Source organism: Channa argus, unplaced genomic scaffold (genome assembly GCF_033026475.1).
Source record: "Channa argus isolate prfri unplaced genomic scaffold, Channa argus male v1.0 Contig011, whole genome shotgun sequence".
NCBI classification, from domain to species: Eukaryota; Metazoa; Chordata; class Actinopteri; order Anabantiformes; family Channidae; genus Channa; species Channa argus.
This window is the reverse complement of record NW_027125230.1, coordinates 907,301-927,668: the sequence shown is the minus strand read 5'-3', so window position 1 is coordinate 927,668 and position 20,368 is coordinate 907,301. Positions and strand designations below refer to the sequence as shown.

General features: G+C 42.1%; 2 non-coding genes and 17 pseudogenes across 2 annotated transcripts; all 19 read left to right on the top strand.

The window, feature by feature from the left end:
- Positions 1-2,081: 2,081 nt before the first annotated feature.
- On the top strand, positions 2,082-2,200 carry LOC137111977 (5S ribosomal RNA; annotated as a pseudogene).
- An 868-nt stretch (positions 2,201-3,068) lies between these two features.
- LOC137111976 (5S ribosomal RNA) lies at positions 3,069-3,187 on the top strand (annotated as a pseudogene).
- Positions 3,188-4,044: 857 nt separating this feature from the next.
- Positions 4,045-4,163, top strand: LOC137111975 (5S ribosomal RNA; annotated as a pseudogene).
- An 867-nt stretch (positions 4,164-5,030) lies between these two features.
- Positions 5,031-5,149, top strand: LOC137111974 (5S ribosomal RNA; annotated as a pseudogene).
- Positions 5,150-6,006: 857 nt separating this feature from the next.
- On the top strand, positions 6,007-6,125 carry LOC137112039 (5S ribosomal RNA; annotated as a pseudogene).
- An 868-nt stretch (positions 6,126-6,993) lies between these two features.
- On the top strand, positions 6,994-7,112 carry LOC137112150 (5S ribosomal RNA). The gene has a single exon (XR_010912346.1). It is a non-coding gene; the product is annotated as a 5S ribosomal RNA (ribosomal RNA).
- An 867-nt stretch (positions 7,113-7,979) lies between these two features.
- LOC137111973 (5S ribosomal RNA) lies at positions 7,980-8,098 on the top strand (annotated as a pseudogene).
- An 857-nt stretch (positions 8,099-8,955) lies between these two features.
- Positions 8,956-9,074, top strand: LOC137112038 (5S ribosomal RNA; annotated as a pseudogene).
- An 868-nt stretch (positions 9,075-9,942) lies between these two features.
- On the top strand, positions 9,943-10,061 carry LOC137112036 (5S ribosomal RNA). The gene has a single exon (XR_010912345.1). It is a non-coding gene; the product is annotated as a 5S ribosomal RNA (ribosomal RNA).
- An 857-nt stretch (positions 10,062-10,918) lies between these two features.
- On the top strand, positions 10,919-11,027 carry LOC137111721 (5S ribosomal RNA; annotated as a pseudogene).
- Positions 11,028-11,894: 867 nt separating this feature from the next.
- LOC137111971 (5S ribosomal RNA) lies at positions 11,895-12,013 on the top strand (annotated as a pseudogene).
- Positions 12,014-12,870: 857 nt separating this feature from the next.
- On the top strand, positions 12,871-12,989 carry LOC137111970 (5S ribosomal RNA; annotated as a pseudogene).
- An 857-nt stretch (positions 12,990-13,846) lies between these two features.
- Positions 13,847-13,965, top strand: LOC137111969 (5S ribosomal RNA; annotated as a pseudogene).
- An 868-nt stretch (positions 13,966-14,833) lies between these two features.
- Positions 14,834-14,952, top strand: LOC137111968 (5S ribosomal RNA; annotated as a pseudogene).
- Positions 14,953-15,809: 857 nt separating this feature from the next.
- LOC137111967 (5S ribosomal RNA) lies at positions 15,810-15,928 on the top strand (annotated as a pseudogene).
- Positions 15,929-16,796: 868 nt separating this feature from the next.
- On the top strand, positions 16,797-16,915 carry LOC137111966 (5S ribosomal RNA; annotated as a pseudogene).
- An 857-nt stretch (positions 16,916-17,772) lies between these two features.
- Positions 17,773-17,891, top strand: LOC137111965 (5S ribosomal RNA; annotated as a pseudogene).
- An 857-nt stretch (positions 17,892-18,748) lies between these two features.
- Positions 18,749-18,867, top strand: LOC137111964 (5S ribosomal RNA; annotated as a pseudogene).
- An 867-nt stretch (positions 18,868-19,734) lies between these two features.
- Positions 19,735-19,853, top strand: LOC137112027 (5S ribosomal RNA; annotated as a pseudogene).
- The last annotated feature ends 515 nt before the right edge of the window (positions 19,854-20,368 follow it).

Below are 20,368 nucleotides of genomic sequence, written 5' to 3'. Positions count from 1 at the left end.
CCACAGCTCTGCACATCTCCCTTGTTCTTAAAAATTGGTACCAGTACACTTTTCCTCCAGTCCTCTGGCATCCTCTCACTCTCCAAGATCTTGTTAAACAAACTAGTCAAAAACTCTACTGCCGCCTCTCCTAGACACTTCCATACCTCCACAGGTATGTCATCAGGACCAACTGCCTTTCCACTCTTCATCCTCTTCAATGTCCTCCTCACTTCACTCTTACTAATCTTTGCTACTTCCTGCTCCACAACAGTCACCTCTTCTACTCTTCGTTCCCTTTCATTTTCCTCGTTCATCAACTCTTCAAAGTACTCCTTCCATCTTCCCATCACACTCCTGGCACCTGTCAATACATTTCCATCCTTATCTTTAATCACCCTAACCTGCTGCACATCCTTTCCATCTCTATCTCTTTGTCTGGCCAACCTGTACAAATCCACCTCTCCCTCTTTAGTGTCCAACCTAGCATACAAGTCCTCATATGCTCTTTGTTTGGCCTGTGCCACCTCTATCTTCACCTTACGCTGTATCTCCCTGTACTCCTGTCTACTCTCTTCAGTCCTCTCAGTGTCCCACTTCTTCTTAGCTAACCTCTTTCTCTGTATACACTCCTGAACTTCCTCGTTCCACCACCAAGTCTCCTTGTCCGCTTTCCTCTTTCCAGATGACACACCGAGTACCCTCCTACCTGTCTCCCTGATCAAATTAGCTGTAGTAGTCCAGTCATCTGGAAGCACCTCCAAACCACCCAGAGTCTGTCTCAGCTCCTCCCTGAAAACTAAACGACATTCTTCCTTTTTCAACTTCCACCACTTTGTCCGCTGCTCTGCCTTAGTCCTCCTTATCTTCCTCACCACCAGCATCATTTTACACACCACCATCCTGTGTTGTCTGGCTACACTCTCCCCTACCAATGCTTTACAGTCACTGATCTCTTTCAGATTACAACGTCTACACAAGATGTAGTCTACCTGAGTGCTTCTCCCTCCGCTCTTGTACGTCACCCTATGTTCCTGCCTCTTCTGAAAGAAAGTGTTTACTACAGCCATTTCCATCCTCTTTGCAAAGTCAACCACCATCTGACCTTCTGCGTTCCTGTCCTGAACACCAAACCTGCCCATAACAGTCTCATCACCTCTGTTCCCTTCACCTACATGCCCATTGAAATCTGCACCAATGACAACTCTCTCACCTCTGGGGATGCTCTGCATCACTTCATCTAACTCACTCCAGAATTTCTCCTTCTCTTCTAACTCACATCCTACCTGTGGGGCATAACCACTCACAACATTGAACATCACCCCTTCAACTTCCAGCTTCAGACTCATCAACCTGTCTGATACTCTTTTCACCTCTAGAACATTCCTCACAAAATCCTCTTTCAATATAACTCCTACTCCATTTCTCTTCCTATCTGACCCATGGTAAAACAACTTGAACCCTGCTCCTAAGCTTCTAGCCTTGCTACCTTTCCACCTGGTCTCCTGGACACACAGTATGTCCACCTTCCTTCTCTGCATCATGTCGATCAACTCCCTAGCCTTCCCTGTCATAGTACCAACATTCAAAGTCCCTACTGTCAGTCCTACATTCTTAGCTTTCCTCTTCTCTCTTTGCCTACGAACACACCTTCCTCCTCTTCTTCTTCGTCTTCGACCAACAGTAGTCCAATTTCCACCGGTACCCTGTAGGTCAACAGCACAGTTGGTTAGCGACTGTCTTTTGGTTTTTTTATTTCTATCGGGCTAGCTAGCACTTTCTGTGGGAAATGGCAAATTTTGTTTATTATGTTGGCCTTGGTTCGCCCTGAGTTGTAGTGTCATGTTTTGTTTGAAACTTTCTTTCGTTTAAAATAAATATCATTCTGTTGGAACATCTCGATCCTGGATTTTGGTTTGGGGATCAGAGAGGGAACATGCTAATTTATCTTTGTATGTTGCACCCTGACCCCCTAGACAGGGGCGTAACAGACCAGTACAGTTATAGTACTTTGTACTTTGCCACATTTATCTTCTTCTTAGCAAGTGTCATGCATTCTGCTTCTCCAGCGTTTTTAAGAGCTGTTGATGATGTCAAATGCAGCTTACGGCCACACCGCTCTCTAAGCGCCCGATCTCGTCCGATCTCGGCAGCCAAATAGAGCCGGGCCTGGTTAGTACTTGGTAGGAAGACCGCCTGGGAATACCAGGTGCTGTAAGCTTTTTTGCTTGGGTTTACGGGCAGCACAAGCTGGTGTTACTGCCTATTTATTCATAGAAATTGTTCTATATTTTCATCAAATTTTGTTCTTTCATTGCTGTTTTGCTACTTTATTGGTTTGTCAACCATCGTGCTTCATTACTAATAGACCATGTTACGGTCCTGGCCATATGTGTTGTTTTTATTTTCTTGTTCTTATATGTGCCCTGCCTGATTGGCCGGATTTGGGGGAAGTACAGGAAGCTGATTGGTCCATCCTACACTTCCTGGAGTTTTAAAAGTACGGTTCCCAACAGCTAGCGAGGCTCTTTCTGGCAGCAGCACCTGTTTGCTGTTCTTGGTTTCCAAATCTTATTTAGCATTTTTGAATTGTTAGGTTTTGTGCCGTGGTTTTGTTTATAAATTGTATATTTTGTAAATAGTATTAAATCTGTAGGGGTGGACTGCCATTTTTCTTTTGATTGTTTTCTCTTGTTTTCACATTAGGGAGTTAGGGTTAGCGACTGTCTTTTGGTTTGTTTCTTTCTATCAGGCTAGCTAGCACTTTCTGTGGGAAATGGCTTATTTTGTTTATTATGTTGGCCTTGGTTCACCCTGAGTTGTAGTGTCATGTTTTGTTTGACACTTTCTTTCGTTTAAAATAAATATCATTCTGTTGGAACATCTCGATCCTGGATTTTGGTTTGGGGATCGGAGAGGGAAAATGCTAATTTATCTTTGTATGTTGCACCCTGACCCCCTAGACAGGGGCGTAACAGACCAGTACAGTTATAGTACTTTGTACTTTGCAACATTTATCTTCTTCTTAGCAAGTGTCATGCATTCTGCTTCTCCAGCGTTTTTAAGAGCTGTTGATGATGTCAAATGCAGCTTACGGCCACACCGCTCTCTAAGCGCCCGATCTCGTCCGATCTCGGCAGCCAAATAGAGCCGGGCCTGGTTAGTACTTGGTAGGAAGACCGCCTGGGAATACCAGGTGCTGTAAGCTTTTTTGCTTGGGTTTACGGGCAGCACAAGCTGGTGTTACTGCCTATTTATTCATAGAAATTGTTCTATATTTTCATCAAATTTTGTTCTTTCATTGCTGTTTTGCTACTTTATTGGTTTGTCAACCATCGTGCTTCATTACTAGTAGACCATGTTACGGTCCTGGCCATATGTGTTGTTTTTATTTTCTCGTTCTTATAGGTGCCCTGCCTGATTGGCCGGATTGAGGGGCAGTACAGGAAGCTGATTGGTCCATCCTACACTTCCTGGAGTTTTAAAAGTACGGTTCCCAACAGCTAGCGAGGCTCTTTCTGGCAGCAGCACCTGTTTGCTGTTCTTGGTTTCCAAACCTTATTTAGCATTTTTGAATTGTTAGGTTTTGTGCCGTGGTTTTGTTTATAAATTGTATATTTTGTAAATAGTATTAAATCTGTAGGGGTGAACAGCCATTTTCTTTGGACTGTTTTCACATTAGGGAGTTAGGGTTAGCGACTGTCTTTTGGATTGTTTATTTCTATCAGGCTAGCTAGCACTTTCTGTGGGAAATGGCTTATTTTGTTTATTATGTTGGCCTTGGTTCGCCCTGAGTTGTAGTGTCATGTTTTGTTTGACACTTTCTTTCGTTTAAAATAAATATCATTCTGTTGGAACATCTCGATACTGGAGTTTGGTTTGGGGATCGGAGAGGGAACATGCTAATTTATCTTTGTATGTTGCACCCTGACCCCCTGGACAGGGGCGTAACAGACCAGTACAGTTATAGTACTTTGTACTTTGCCACATTTATCTTCTTCTTAGCAAGTGTCATGCATTCTGCTTCTCCAGCGTTTTTAAGAGCTGTTGATGATGTCAAATGCAGCTTACGGCCACACCGCTCTCTAAGCGCCCGATCTCGTCCGATCTCGGCAGCCAAATAGAGCCGGGCCTGGTTAGTACTTGGTAGGAAGACCGCCTGGGAATACCAGGTGCTGTAAGCTTTTTTGCTTGGGTTTACGGGCAGCACAAGCTGGTGTTACTGCCTATTTATTCATAGAAATTGTTCTATATTTTCATCAAATTTTGTTCTTTCATTGCTGTTTTGCTACTTTATTGGTTTTTCAACCATCGTGCTTCATTACTAGTAGACCATGTTACGGTCCTGGCCATATGTGTTGTTTTTATTTTGTTGTTCTTATACGTGCCCTGACTGATTGGCCGGATTGAGGGGCAGTACAGGAAGCTGATTGGTCCATCCTACACTTCCTGGAGTTTTAAAAGTACAGTTCCCAACAGCTAGCGAGGCTCTTTCTGGCAGCAGCACCTGTTTGCTGTTCTTGGTTTCCAAACCTTATTTAGCATTTTTGAATTGTTAGGTTTTGTGCCGTGGTTTTGTTTCTAAATTGTATATTTTGTAATTCGTATTAAATCTGTAGGGGTGAACAGCCATTTTCTTTGGATTGTTTTCTCTTGTTTTCACATTAGGGAGTTAGGGTTAGCGACTGTCTTTTGGTTTGTTTATTTCTATCAGGCTAGCTAGCACTTTCTGTGGGAAATGGCTTATTTTGTTTATTATGTTGGCCTTGGTTCGCCCTGAGTTGTAGTGTCATGTTTTGTTTGACACTTTCTTTCGTTTAAAATAAATATCATTCTGTTGGAACATCTCGATCCTGGATTTTGGTTTGGGGATCGGAGAGGGAACATGCTAATTTATCTTTGTATGTTGCACCCTGACCCCCTGGACAGGGGCGTAACAGACCAGTACAGTTATAGTACTTTGTACTTTGCCACATTTATCTTCTTCTTAGCAAGTGTCATGCATTCTGCTTCTCCAGCGTTTTTAAGAGCTGTTGATGATGTCAAATGCAGCTTACGGCCACACCGCTCTCTAAGCGCCCGATCTCGTCCGATCTCGGCAGCCAAATAGAGCCGGGCCTGGTTAGTACTTGGTAGGAAGACCGCCTGGGAATACCAGGTGCTGTAAGCTTTTTTGCTTGGGTTTACGGGCAGCACAAGCTGGTGTTACTGCCTATTTATTCATAGAAATTGTTCTATATTTTCATCAAATTTTGTTCTTTCATTGCTGTTTTGCTACTTTATTGGTTTTTCAACCATCGTGCTTCATTACTAGTAGACCATGTTACGGTCCTGGCCATATGTGTTGTTTTTATTTTGTTGTTCTTATAGGTGCCCTGCCTGATTGGCCGGATTGGGGGGCAGTACAGGAAGCTGATTGGTCCATCCTACACTTCCTGGAGTTTTAAAAGTACGGTTCCCAACAGCTAGCGAAGCTCTTTCTGGCAGCAACACCTGTTTGCTTTTCCTTTTTTCCAAACCTTATTTAGCATTTTTGAATTGTTAGGCTTTGTGCCGTGGTTTTGTTTATAAATTGTATACTTTGTAATTTGTATTAAATCTGTAGGGGTGAACAGCCATTTTCTTTGGACTGTTTTCACATTAGGGAGTTAGGGTTAGCGACTGTCTTTTGGTTTGTTTATTTCTATCAGGCTAGCTAGCACTTTCTGTGGGAAATGGCTTATTTTGTTTATTATGTTGGCCTTGGTTCGCCCTGAGTTGTAGTGTCATGTTTTGTTTGACACTTTCTTTCGTTTAAAATAAATATCATTCTGTTGGAACATCTCGATCCTGGATTTTGGTTTGGGGATCGGAGAGGGAACATGCTAATTTATCTTTGTATGTTGCACCCTGACCCCCTGGACAGGGGCGTAACAGACCAGTACAGTTATAGTACTTTGTACTTTGCCACATTTATCTTCTTCTTAGCTAGTTTCATGCACTCTGCTTCTCCAACGTTTTTAAGAGCTGTTGATGATGTCAAATGCAGCTTACGGCCACACCGCTCTCTAAGCGCCCGATCTCGTCCGATCTCGGCAGCCAAATAGAGCCGGGCCTGGTTAGTACTTGGTAGGAAGACCGCGTGGGAATACCAGGTGCTGTAAGCTTTTTTGCTTGGGTTTACGGGCAGCACAAGCTGGTGTTACTGCCTATTTATTCATAGAAATTGTTCTATATTTTCATCAAATTTTGTTCTTTCATTACTGTTTTGCTACTTTATTGGTTTGTCAACCATCGTGCTTCATTACTAGTAGACCATGTTACGGTCCTGGCCATATGTGTTGTTTTTATTTTCTTGTTCTTATAGGTGCCCTGCCTGATTGGCCGGATTGGGGGGCAGTACAGGAGGCTGATTGGTCCATCCTACACTTGCTGGAGTTTTAAAAGTACGGTTCCCAACAGCTAGCGAGGCTCTTTCTGGCATCAGCACCTGTTTGCTGTTCTTGGTTTCCAAACCTTATTTAGCATTTTTGAATTGTTAGGTTTTGTGCCCTGGTTTTGTTTATAAATTGTATATTTTGTAAATAGTATTAAATCTGTAGGGGTGGACTGCCATTTTTCTTTTGATTGTTTTCTCTTGTTTTCACATTAGGGAGTTAGGGTTAGCGACTGTCTTTTGGTTTGTTTCTTTCTATCAGGCTAGCTAGCACTTTCTGTGGGAAATGGCTTATTTTGTTTATTATGTTGGCCTTGGTTCGCCCTGAGTTGTAGTGTCATGTTTTGTTTGACACTTTCTTTCGTTTAAAATAAATATCATTCTGTTGGAACATCTCAATCCTGGATTTTGGTTTGGGGATCGGAGAGGGAACATGCAAATTTATCTTTGTATGTTTCACCCTGACCCCCTAGACAGGGGCGTAACAGACCAGTACAGTTATAGTACTTTGTACTTTGCCATATTTATCTTCTTCTTAGCAAGTGTCATGCATTCTGCTTCTCTAGCGTTTTTAAGAGCTGTTGATGATGTCAAATGCAGCTTACGGCCATACCGCTCTCTAAGCGCCCGATCTCGTCCGATCTCGGCAGCCAAATAGAGCTGGGCCTGGTTAGTACTTGGTAGGAAGACCGCGTGGGAATACCAGGTGCTGTAAGCTTTTTTTCTTGGGTTTACGGGCAGCACAAGCTGGTGTTACTGCCTATTTATTCATAGAAATTGTTCTATATTTTCATCAAATTTTGTTCTTTCATTACTGTTTTGCTACTTTATTGGTTTGTCAACCATCGTGCTTCATTACTAATAGACCATGTTACGGTCCTGGCCATATGTGTTGTTTTTATTTTCTTGTTCTTATATGTGCCCTGCCTGATTGGCCGGATTTGGGGGAAGTACAGGAAGCTGATTGGTCCATTCTACACTTGCTGGAGTTTTAAAAGTACGATTCCCAACATCTAGCGAGGCTCTTTCTGGCATCAGCACCTGTTTGCTGTTCTTGGTTTCCAAACCTTATTTAGCATTTTTGAATTGTTAGGTTTTGTGCCGTGGTTTTGTTTATAAATTGTATATTTTGTAATTCGTATTAAATCTGTAGGGGTGAACAGCCATTTTCTTTTGATTGTTTTCTCTTGTTTTCACATTAGGGAGTTAGGGTTAGCGACTGTCTTTTGGTTTGTTTATTTCTATCAGGCTAGCTAGCACTTTCTGTGGGAAATGGCTTATTTTGTTTATTATGTTGGCCTTGGTTCGCCCTGAGTTGTAGTGTCATGTTTTGTTTGACACTTTCTTTCGTTTAAAATAAATATCATTCTGTTGGAACATCTCGATCCTGGATTTTGGTTTGGGGATCGGAGAGGGAACATGCTAATTTATCTTTGTATGTTGCACCCTGACCCCCTGGACAGGGGCGTAACAGACCAGTACAGTTATAGTACTTTGTACTTTGCCACATTTATCTTCTTCTTAGCAAGTGTCATGCATTCTGCTTCTCCAGCGTTTTTAAGAGCTGTTGATGATGTCAAATGCAGCTTACGGCCACACCGCTCTCTAAGCGCCCGATCTCGTCCGATCTCGGCAGCCAAATAGAGCCGGGCCTGGTTAGTACTTGGTAGGAAGACCGCCTGGGAATACCAGGTGCTGTAAGCTTTTTTGCTTGGGTTTACGGGCAGCACAAGCTGGTGTTACTGCCTATTTATTCATAGAAATTGTTCTATATTTTCATCAAATTTTGTTCTTTCATTGCTGTTTTGCTACTTTATTGGTTTTTCAACCATCGTGCTTCATTACTAGTAGACCATGTTACGGTCCTGGCCATATGTGTTGTTTTTATTTTGTTGTTCTTATAGGTGCCCTGCCTGATTGGCCGGATTGGGGGGCAGTACAGGAAGCTGATTGGTCCATCCTACACTTCCTGGAGTTTTAAAAGTACGGTTCCCAACAGCTAGCGAAGCTCTTTCTGGCAGCAACACCTGTTTGCTTTTCCTTTTTTCCAAACCTTATTTAGCATTTTTGAATTGTTAGGCTTTGTGCCGTGGTTTTGTTTATAAATTGTATACTTTGTAATTCGTATTAAATCTGTAGGGGTGAACAGCCATTTTCTTTGGACTGTTTTCACATTAGGGAGTTAGGGTTAGCGACTGTCTTTTGGTTTGTTTATTTCTATCAGGCTAGCTAGCACTTTCTGTGGGAAATGGCTTATTTTGTTTATTATGTTGGCCTTGGTTCGCCCTGAGTTGTAGTGTCATGTTTTGTTTGACACTTTCTTTCGTTTAAAATAAATATCATTCTGTTGGAACATCTCGATCCTGGATTTTGGTTTGGGGATCGGAGAGGGAACATGCTAATTTATCTTTGTATGTTGCACCCTGACCCCCTGGACAGGGGCGTAACAGACCAGTACAGTTATAGTACTTTGTACTTTGCCACATTTATCTTCTTCTTAGCTAGTTTCATGCACTCTGCTTCTCCAACGTTTTTAAGAGCTGTTGATGATGTCAAATGCAGCTTACGGCCACACCGCTCTCTAAGCGCCCGATCTCGTCCGATCTCGGCAGCCAAATAGAGCCGGGCCTGGTTAGTACTTGGTAGGAAGACCGCGTGGGAATACCAGGTGCTGTAAGCTTTTTTGCTTGGGTTTACGGGCAGCACAAGCTGGTGTTACTGCCTATTTATTCATAGAAATTGTTCTATATTTTCATCAAATTTTGTTCTTTCATTACTGTTTTGCTACTTTATTGGTTTGTCAACCATCGTGCTTCATTACTAGTAGACCATGTTACGGTCCTGGCCATATGTGTTGTTTTTATTTTCTTGTTCTTATAGGTGCCCTGCCTGATTGGCCGGATTGGGGGGCAGTACAGGAGGCTGATTGGTCCATCCTACACTTGCTGGAGTTTTAAAAGTACGGTTCCCAACAGCTAGCGAGGCTCTTTCTGGCATCAGCACCTGTTTGCTGTTCTTGGTTTCCAAACCTTATTTAGCATTTTTGAATTGTTAGGTTTTGTGCCCTGGTTTTGTTTATAAATTGTATATTTTGTAAATAGTATTAAATCTGTAGGGGTGGACTGCCATTTTTCTTTTGATTGTTTTCTCTTGTTTTCACATTAGGGAGTTAGGGTTAGCGACTGTCTTTTGGTTTGTTTCTTTCTATCAGGCTAGCTAGCACTTTCTGTGGGAAATGGCTTATTTTGTTTATTATGTTGGCCTTGGTTCGCCCTGAGTTGTAGTGTCATGTTTTGTTTGACACTTTCTTTCGTTTAAAATAAATATCATTCTGTTGGAACATCTCAATCCTGGATTTTGGTTTGGGGATCGGAGAGGGAACATGCAAATTTATCTTTGTATGTTTCACCCTGACCCCCTAGACAGGGGCGTAACAGACCAGTACAGTTATAGTACTTTGTACTTTGCCATATTTATCTTCTTCTTAGCAAGTGTCATGCATTCTGCTTCTCTAGCGTTTTTAAGAGCTGTTGATGATGTCAAATGCAGCTTACGGCCATACCGCTCTCTAAGCGCCCGATCTCGTCCGATCTCGGCAGCCAAATAGAGCTGGGCCTGGTTAGTACTTGGTAGGAAGACCGCGTGGGAATACCAGGTGCTGTAAGCTTTTTTTCTTGGGTTTACGGGCAGCACAAGCTGGTGTTACTGCCTATTTATTCATAGAAATTGTTCTATATTTTCATCAAATTTTGTTCTTTCATTACTGTTTTGCTACTTTATTGGTTTGTCAACCATCGTGCTTCATTACTAGTAGACCATGTTACGGTCCTGGCCATATGTGTTGTTTTTATTTTGTTGTTCTTATAGGTGCCCTGCCTGATTGGCCGGATTGGGGGGCAGTACAGGAAGCTGATTGGTCCATCCTACACTTCCTGGAGTTTTAAAAGTACGGTTCCCAACAGCTAGCGAGGCTCTTTCTGGCAGCAACACCTGTTTGCTGTTCTTGGATTCCAAACCTTATTTAGCATTTTTGAATTGTTAGGTTTTGTGCTGTGGTTTTGTTTATAAATTGTATATTTTGTAATTCGTATTAAATCTGTAGGGGTGAACAGCCATTTTCTTTGGACTGTTTTCACATTAGGGAGTTAGGGTTAGCGACTGTCTTTTGGTTTGTTTATTTCTATCAGGCTAGCTAGCACTTTCTGTGGGAAATGGCTTATTTTGTTTATTATGTTGGCCTTGGTTCGCCCTGAGTTGTAGTTTCATGTTTTGTTTGACACTTTCTTTCGTTTAAAATAAATATCATTCTGTTGGAACATCTCGATACTGGATTTTGGTTTGGGGATCGGAGAGGGAACATGCTAATTTATCTTTGTATGTTGCACCCTGACCCCCTAGACAGGGGCGTAACAGACCAGTACAGTTATAGTACTTTGTACTTTGCCACATTTATCTTCTTCTTAGCAAGTGTCATGCATTCTGCTTCTCCAGCGTTTTTAAGAGCTGTTGATGATGTCAAATGCAGCTTACGGCCACACCGCTCTCTAAGCGCCCGATCTCGGCAGCCAAATAGAGCCGGGCCTGGTTAGTACTTGGTAGGAAGACCGCCTGGGAATACCGGGTGCTGTAAACTTTTTTGCTTGGGTTTACGGGCAGCACAAACTGGTGTTACTGCCTATTTATTCATAGAAATTGTTGTATATTTTCATCAAATTTTGTTCTTTCATTGCTGTTTTGCTACTTTATTGGTTTGTCAACCATCGTGCTTCATTACTAGTAGACCATGTTACGGTCCTGGCCATATGTGTTGTTTTTTTTTTGTCGTTCTTATAGGTGCCCTGCCTGATTGGCCGGATTGAGGGGCAGTATAGGAAGCTGATTGGTCCATCCTACACTTCCTGGAGTTTTAAAAGTACGGTTCCCAACAGCTAGCGAGGCTCTTTCTGGCATCAGCACCTGTTTGCTGTTCTTGGTTTCCAAACCTTATTTAGCATTTTTGAATTGTTAGGTTTTGTGCCGTGGTTTTGTTTATAAATTGTATATTTTGTAAATAGTATTAAATCTGTAGGGGTGAACAGCCATTTTCTTTTGATTGTTTTCTCTTGTTTTCACATTAGGGAGTTAGGGTTAGCGACTGTCTTTTGGTTTGTTTATTTCTATCAGGCTAGCTAGCACTTTCTGTGGGAAATGGCTTATTTTGTTTATTATGTTGGCCTTGGTTCGCCCTGAGTTGTAGTGTCATGTTTTGTTTGACACTTTCTTTCGTTTAAAATAAATATCATTCTGTTGGAACATCTCGATCCTGGATTTTGGTTTGGGGATCAGAGAGGGAACATGCTAATTTATCTTTGTACGTTGCACCCTGACCCCCTGGACAGGGGCGTAACAGACCAGTACAGTTATAGTACTTTGTACTTTGCCACATTTATCTTCTTCTTAGCAAGTGTCATGCATTCTGCTTCTCCAGCGTTTTTAAGAGCTGTTGATGATGTCAAATGCAGCTTACGGCCACACCGCTCTCTAAGCGCCCGATCTCGTCCGATCTCGGCAGCCAAATAGAGCCGGGCCTGGTTAGTACTTGGTAGGAAGACCGCCTGGGAATACCAGGTGCTGTAAGCTTTTTTGCTTGGGTTTACGGGCAGCACAAGCTGGTGTTACTGCCTATTTATTCATAGAAATTGTTCTATATTTTCATCAAATTTTGTTCTTTCATTGCTGTTTTGCTACTTTATTGGTTTTTCAACCATCGTGCTTCATTACTAGTAGACCATGTTACGGTCCTGGCCATATGTGTTGTTTTTATTTTCTCGTTCTTATAGGTGCCCTGCCTGATTGGCCGGATTGAGGGGCAGTACAGGAAGCTGATTGGTCCATCCTACACTTCCTGGAGTTTTAAAAGTACGGTTCCCAACAGCTAGCGAGGCTCTTTCTGGCAGCAGCACCTGTTTGCTGTTCTTGGTTTCCAAACCTTATTTAGCATTTTTGAATTGTTAGGTTTTGTGCCGTGGTTTTGTTTATAAATTGTATATTTTGTAAATAGTATTAAATCTGTAGGGGTGAACAGCCATTTTCTTTGGACTGTTTTCACATTAGGGAGTTAGGGTTAGCGACTGTCTTTTGGATTGTTTATTTCTATCAGGCTAGCTAGCACTTTCTGTGGGAAATGGCTTATTTTGTTTATTATGTTGGCCTTGGTTCGCCCTGAGTTGTAGTGTCATGTTTTGTTTGACACTTTGTTTCGTTTAAAATAAATATCATTCTGTTGGAACATCTCGATCCTGGATTTTGGTTTGGGGATCGGAGAGGGAACATGCTAATTTATCTTTGTATGTTGCACCCTGACCCCCTGGACAGGGGCGTAACAGACCAGTACAGTTATAGTACTTTGTACTTTGCCACATTTATCTTCTTCTTAGCAAGTGTCATGCATTCTGCTTCTCCAGCGTTTTTAAGAGCTGTTGATGATGTCAAATGCAGCTTACGGCCACACCGCTCTCTAAGCGCCCGATCTCGTCCGATCTCGGCAGCCAAATAGAGCCGGGCCTGGTTAGTACTTGGTAGGAAGACCGCCTGGGAATACCAGGTGCTGTAAGCTTTTTTGCTTGGGTTTACGGGCAGCACAAGCTGGTGTTACTGCCTATTTATTCATAGAAATTGTTCTATATTTTCATCAAATTTTGTTCTTTCTTTGCTGTTTTGCTACTTTATTGGTTTGTCAAACATCGTGCTTCATTACTAGTAGACCATGTTACGGTCCTGGCCATATGTGTTGTTTTTATTTTGTTGTTCTTATAGGTGCCCTGCCTGATTGGCCGGATTGGGGGGCAGTACAGGAAGCTGATTGGTCCATCCTACACTTCCTGGAGTTTTAAAAGTACAGTTCCCAACAGCTAGCGAGGCTCTTTCTGGCAGCAGCACCTGTTTGCTGTTCTTGGTTTCCAAACTTTATTTAGCATTTTTGAATTGTTAGGTTTTATGCCGTGGTTTTGTTTATAAATTGTATATTTTGTAAATAGTATTAAATCTGTAGGGGTGAACTGCCATTTTCTTTGGATTGTTTTCACATTTGGGAGTTAGGGTTAGCGACTGTCTTTTGGTTTGTTTATTTCTATCAGGCTAGCTAGCACTTTCTGTGGGAAATGGCTTATTTTGTTTATTATGTTGGCCTTGGTTCGCCCTGAGTTGTAGTGTCATGTTTTGTTTGACACTTTCTTTCGTTTAAAATAAATATCATTCTGTTGGAACATCTCGATACTGGAGTTTGGTTTGGGGATCGGAGAGGGAACATGCTAATTTATCTTTGTATGTTGCACCCTGACCCCCTGGACAGGGGCGTAACAGACCAGTACAGTTATAGTACTTTGTACTTTGCCACATTTATCTTCTTCTTAGCAAGTGTCATGCATTCTGCTTCTCCAGCGTTTTTAAGAGCTGTTGATGATGTCAAATGCTGCTTACGGCCACACCGCTCTCTAAGCGCCCGATCTCGTCCGATCTCGGCAGCCAAATAGAGCCGGGCCTGGTTAGTACTTGGTAGGAAGACCGCCTGGGAATACCAGGTGCTGTAAGCTTTTTTGCTTGGGTTTACGGGCAGCACAAGCTGGTGTTACTGCCTATTTATTCATAGAAATTGTTCTATATTTTTATCAAATTTTGTTCTTTCATTGCTGTTTTGCTACTTTATTGGTTTGTCAACCATCGTGCTTCATTACTAGTAGACCACGTTACGGTCCTGGCCATATGTGTTGTTTTTATTTTGTTGTTCTTATAGGTGCCCTGCCTGATTGGCCGGGTTGGGGGGCAGTACAGGAAGCTGATTGGTCCATCCTACACTTCCTGGAGTTTTAAAAGTACGGTTCCCAACAGCTAGCGAGGCTCTTTCTGGCAGCAACACCTGTTTGCTGTTCTTGGTTTCCAAACCTTATTTAGCATTTTTTGAATTGTTAGGTTTTGTGCCGTGGTTTTGTTTATAAATTGTTTATTTTGTAATTCGTATTAAATCTGTAGGGGTGAACAGCCATTTTCTTTGGATTGTTTTCTCTTGTTTTCACATTAGGGAGTTAGGGTTAGCGACTGTCTTTTGGATTGTTTATTTCTATCAGGCTAGCTAGCACTTTCTGTGGGAAATGGCTTATTTTGTTTATTATGTTGGCCTTGGTTCGCCCTGAGTTGTAGTGTCATGTTTTGTTTGACACTTTCTTTCGTTTAAAATAAATATCATTCTGTTGGAACATCTCGATCCTGGATTTTGGTTTGGGGATCGGAGAGGGAACATGCTAATTTATCTTTGTATGTTGCACCCTGACCCCCTGGACAGGGGCGTAACAGACCAGTACAGTTATAGTACTTTGTACTTTGCCACATTTATCTTCTTCTTAGCAAGTGTCATGCATTCTGCTTCTCCAGCGTTTTTAAGAGCTGTTGATGATGTCAAATGCAGCTTACGGCCACACCGCTCTCTAAGCGCCCGATCTCGTCCGATCTCGGCAGCCAAATAGAGCCGGGCCTGGTTAGTACTTGGTAGGAAGACCGCCTGGGAATACCAGGTGCTGTAAGCTTTTTTGCTTGGGTTTACGGGCAGCACAAGCTGGTGTTACTGCCTATTTATTCATAGAAATTGTTCTATATTTTAATCAAATTTTGTTCTTTCTTTGCTGTTTTGCTACTTTATTGGTTTGTCAACCATCGTGCTTCATTACTAGTAGACCATGTTACGGTCCTGGCCATATGTGTTGTTTTTATTTTGTTGTTCTTATAGGTGCCCTGCCTGATTGGCCGGATTGGGGGGCAGTACAGGAAGCTGATTGGTCCATCCTACACTTCCTGGAGTTTTAAAAGTACAGTTCCCAACAGCTAGCGAGGCTCTTTCTGGCAGCAGCACCTGTTTGCTGTTCTTGGTTTCCAAACTTTATTTAGCATTTTTGAATTGTTAGGTTTTATGCCGTGGTTTTGTTTATAAATTGTATATTTTGTAAATAGTATTAAATCTGTAGGGGTGAACAGCCATTTTCTTTGGATTGTTTTCACATTTGGGAGTTAGGGTTAGCGACTGTCTTTTGGTTTGTTTATTTCTATCAGGCTAGCTAGCACTTTCTGTGGGAAATGGCTTATTTTGTTTATTATGTTGGCCTTGGTTCGCCCTGAGTTGTAGTGTCATGTTTTGTTTGACACTTTCTTTCGTTTAAAATAAATATCATTCTGTTGGAACATCTCGATACTGGAGTTTGGTTTGGGGATCGGAGAGGGAACATGCTAATTTATCTTTGTATGTTGCACCCTGACCCCCTGGACAGGGGCGTAACAGACCAGTACAGTTATAGTACTTTGTACTTTGCCACATTTATCTTCTTCTTAGCAAGTGTCATGCATTCTGCTTCTCCAGCGTTTTTAAGAGCTGTTGATGATGTCAAATGCTGCTTACGGCCACACCGCTCTCTAAGCGCCCGATCTCGTCCGATCTCGGCAGCCAAATAGAGCCGGGCCTGGTTAGTACTTGGTAGGAAGACCGCCTGGGAATACCAGGTGCTGTAAGCTTTTTTGCTTGGGTTTACGGGCAGCACAAGCTGGTGTTACTGCCTATTTATTCATAGAAATTGTTCTATATTTTTATCAAATTTTGTTCTTTCATTGCTGTTTTGCTACTTTATTGGTTTGTCAACCATCGTGCTTCATTACTAGTAGACCACGTTACGGTCCTGGCCATATGTGTTGTTTTTATTTTGTTGTTCTTATAGGTGCCCTGCCTGATTGGCCGGGTTGGGGGGCAGTACAGGAAGCTGATTGGTCCATCCTACACTTCCTGGAGTTTTAAAAGTATGGTTCCCAACAGCTAGCGAGGCTCTTTCTGGCAGCAACACCTGTTTGCTGTTCTTGGTTTCCAAACCTTATTTAGCATTTTTTGAATTGTTAGGTTTTGTGCCGTGGTTTTGTTTATAAATTGTTTATTTTGTAATTCGTATTAAATCTGTAGGGGTGAACAGCCATTTTCTTTGGATTGTTTTCTCTTGTTTTCACATTAGGGAGTTAGGGTTAGCGACTGTCTTTTGGATTGTTTATTTCTATCAGGCTAGCTAGCACTTTCTGTGGGAAATGGCTTATTTTGTTTATTATGTTGGCCTTGGTTCGCCCTGAGTTGTAGTGTCATGTTTTGTTTGACACTTTCTTTCGTTTAAAATAAATATCATTCTGTTGGAACATCTCGATCCTGGATTTTGGTTTGGGGATCGGAGAGGGAACATGCTAATTTATCTTTGTATGTTGCACCCTGACCCCCTGGACAGGGGCGTAACAGACCAGTACAGTTATAGTACTTTGTACTTTGCCACATTTATCTTCTTCTTAGCAAGTGTCATGCATTCTGCTTCTCCAGCGTTTTTAAGAGCTGTTGATGATGTCAAATGCAGCTTACGGCCACACCGCTCTCTAAGCGCCCGATCTCGTCCGATCTCGGCAGCCAAATAGAGCCGGGCCTGGTTAGTACTTGGTAGGAAGACCGCCTGGGAATACCAGGTGCTGTAAGCTTTTTTGCTTGGGTTTACGGGCAGCACAAGCTGGTGTTACTGCCAATTTATTCATAGAAATTGTTCTATATTTTCATCAAATTTTGTTCTTTCATTGCTGTTTTGCTACTTTATTGGTTTGTCAACCATCGTGCTTCATTACTAGTAGGCCATGTTACGGTCCTGGCCATATGTGTTGTTTTTATTTTGTTGTTCTTATAGGTGCCCTGCCTGATTGGCCGGATTGAGGGGCAGTACAGGAAGCTGATTGGTCCATCCTACACTTCCTGGAGTTTTAAAAGTACGGTTCCCAACAGCTAGCGAGGCTCTTTCTGGCAGCAGCACCTGTTTGCTGTTCTTGGTTTCCAAACCTTATTTAGCATTTTTGAATTGTTAGGTTTTGTGCCGTGGTTTTGTTTATAAATTGTATATTTTGTAAATAGTATTAAATCTGTAGGGGTGAACAGCCATTTTCTTTGGACTGTTTTCACATTAGGGAGTTAGGGTTAGCGACTGTCTTTTGGTTTGTTTATTTCTATCAGGCTAGCTAGCACTTTCTGTGGGAAATGGCTTATTTTGTTTATTATGTTGGCCTTGGTTCGCCCTGAGTTGTAGTGTCATGTTTTGTTTGACACTTTCTTTCGTTTAAAATAAATATCATTCTGTTGGAACATCTCGATCCTGGATTTTGGTTTGGGGATCGGAGAGGGAACATGCTAATTTATCTTTGTATGTTGCACCCTGACCCCCTGGACAGGGGCGTAACAGACCAGTACAGTTATAGTACTTTGTACTTTGCCACATTTATCTTCTTCTTAGCAAGTGTCATGCATTCTGCTTCTCCAGCGTTTTTAAGAGCTGTTGATGATGTCAAATGCAGCTTACGGCCACACCGCTCTCTAAGCGCCCGATCTCGTCCGATCTCGGCAGCCAAATAGAGCCGGGCCTGGTTAGTACTTGGTAGGAAGACCGCCTGGGAATACCAGGTGCTGTAAGCTTTTTTGCTTGGGTTTACGGGCAGCACAAGCTGGTGTTACTGCCTATTTATTCATAGAAATTGTTCTATATTTTCATCAAATTTTGTTCTTTCTTTGCTGTTTTGCTACTTTATTGGTTTGTCAACCATCGTGCTTCATTACTAGTAGACCATGTTACGGTCCTGGCCATATGTGTTGTTTTTATTTTCTTGTTCTTATAGGTGCCCTGCCTGATTGGCCGGATTGGGGGGCAGTACAGGAAGCTGATTGGTCCATCCTACACTTCCTGGAGTTTTAAAAGTACAGTTCCCAACAGCTAGCGAGGCTCTTTCTGGCAGCAGCACCTGTTTGCTGTTCTTGGTTTCCAAACTTTATTTAGCATTTTTGAATTGTTAGGTTTTATGCCGTGGTTTTGTTTATAAATTGTATATTTTGTAAATAGTATTAAATCTGTAGGGGTGAACTGCCATTTTCTTTGGATTGTTTTCACATTTGGGAGTTAGGGTTAGCGACTGTCTTTTGGTTTGTTTATTTCTATCAGGCTAGCTAGCACTTTCTGTGGGAAATGGCTTATTTTGTTTATTATGTTGGCCTTGGTTCGCCCTGAGTTGTAGTGTCATGTTTTGTTTGACACTTTCTTTCGTTTAAAATAAATATCATTCTGTTGGAACATCTCGATACTGGAGTTTGGTTTGGGGATCGGAGAGGGAACATGCTAATTTATCTTTGTATGTTGCACCCTGACCCCCTGGACAGGGGCGTAACAGACCAGTACAGTTATAGTACTTTGTACTTTGCCACATTTATCTTCTTCTTAGCAAGTGTCATGCATTCTGCTTCTCCAGCGTTTTTAAGAGCTGTTGATGATGTCAAATGCTGCTTACGGCCACACCGCTCTCTAAGCGCCCGATCTCGTCCGATCTCGGCAGCCAAATAGAGCCGGGCCTGGTTAGTACTTGGTAGGAAGACCGCCTGGGAATACCAGGTGCTGTAAGCTTTTTTGCTTGGGTTTACGGGCAGCACAAGCTGGTGTTACTGCCTATTTATTCATAGAAATTGTTCTATATTTTTATCAAATTTTGTTCTTTCATTGCTGTTTTGCTACTTTATTGGTTTGTCAACCATTGTGCTTCATTACTAGTAGACCACGTTACGGTCCTGGCCATATGTGTTGTTTTTATTTTGTTGTTCTTATAGGTGCCCTGCCTGATTGGCCGGGTTGGGGGGCAGTACAGGAAGCTGATTGGTCCATCCTACACTTCCTGGAGTTTTAAAAGTACGGTTCCCAACAGCTAGCGAGGCTCTTTCTGGCAGCAACACCTGTTTGCTGTTCTTGGTTTCCAAACCTTATTTAGCATTTTTGAATTGTTAGGTTTTGTGCCGTGGTTTTGTTTATAAATTGTTTATTTTGTAATTCGTATTAAATCTGTAGGGGTGAACAGCCATTTTCTTTGGATTGTTTTCTCTTGTTTTCACATTAGGGAGTTAGGGTTAGCGACTGTCTTTTGGATTGTTTATTTCTATCAGGCTAGCTAGCACTTTCTGTGGGAAATGGCTTATTTTGTTTATTATGTTGGCCTTGGTTCGCCCTGAGTTGTAGTGTCATGTTTTGTTTGACACTTTCTTTCGTTTAAAATAAATATCATTCTGTTGGAACATCTCGATCCTGGATTTTGGTTTGGGGATCGGAGAGGGAACATGCTAATTTATCTTTGTATGTTGCACCCTGACCCCCTGGACAGGGGCGTAACAGACCAGTACAGTTATAGTACTTTGTACTTTGCCACATTTATCTTCTTCTTAGCAAGTGTCATGCATTCTGCTTCTCCAGCGTTTTTAAGAGCTGTTGATGATGTCAAATGCAGCTTACGGCCACACCGCTCTCTAAGCGCCCGATCTCGTCTGATCTCGGCAGCCAAATAGAGCCGGGCCTGGTTAGTACTTGGTAGGAAGACCGCCTGGGAATACCAGGTGCTGTAAGCTTTTTTGCTTGGGTTTACGGGCAGCACAAGCTGGTGTTACTGCCAATTTATTCATAGAAATTGTTCTATATTTTCATCAAATTTTGTTCTTTCATTGCTGTTTTGCTACTTTATTGGTTTGTCAACCATCGTGCTTCATTACTAGTAGACCATGTTACGGTCCTGGCCATATGTGTTGTTTTTATTTTGTTGTTCTTATAGGTGCCCTGCCTGATTGGCCGGATTGGGGGGCAGTACAGGAAGCTGATTGGTCCATCCTACACTTCCTGGAGTTTTAAAAGTACGGTTCCCAACAGCTAGCGAAGCTCTTTCTGGCAGCAACACCTGTTTGCTTTTCCTTTTTTCCAAACCTTATTTAGCATTTTTGAATTGTTAGGCTTTGTGCCGTGGTTTTGTTTATAAATTGTATACTTTGTAATTCGTATTAAATCTGTAGGGGTGAACAGCCATTTTCTTTGGACTGTTTTCACATTAGGGAGTTAGGGTTAGCGACTGTCTTTTGGTTTGTTTATTTCT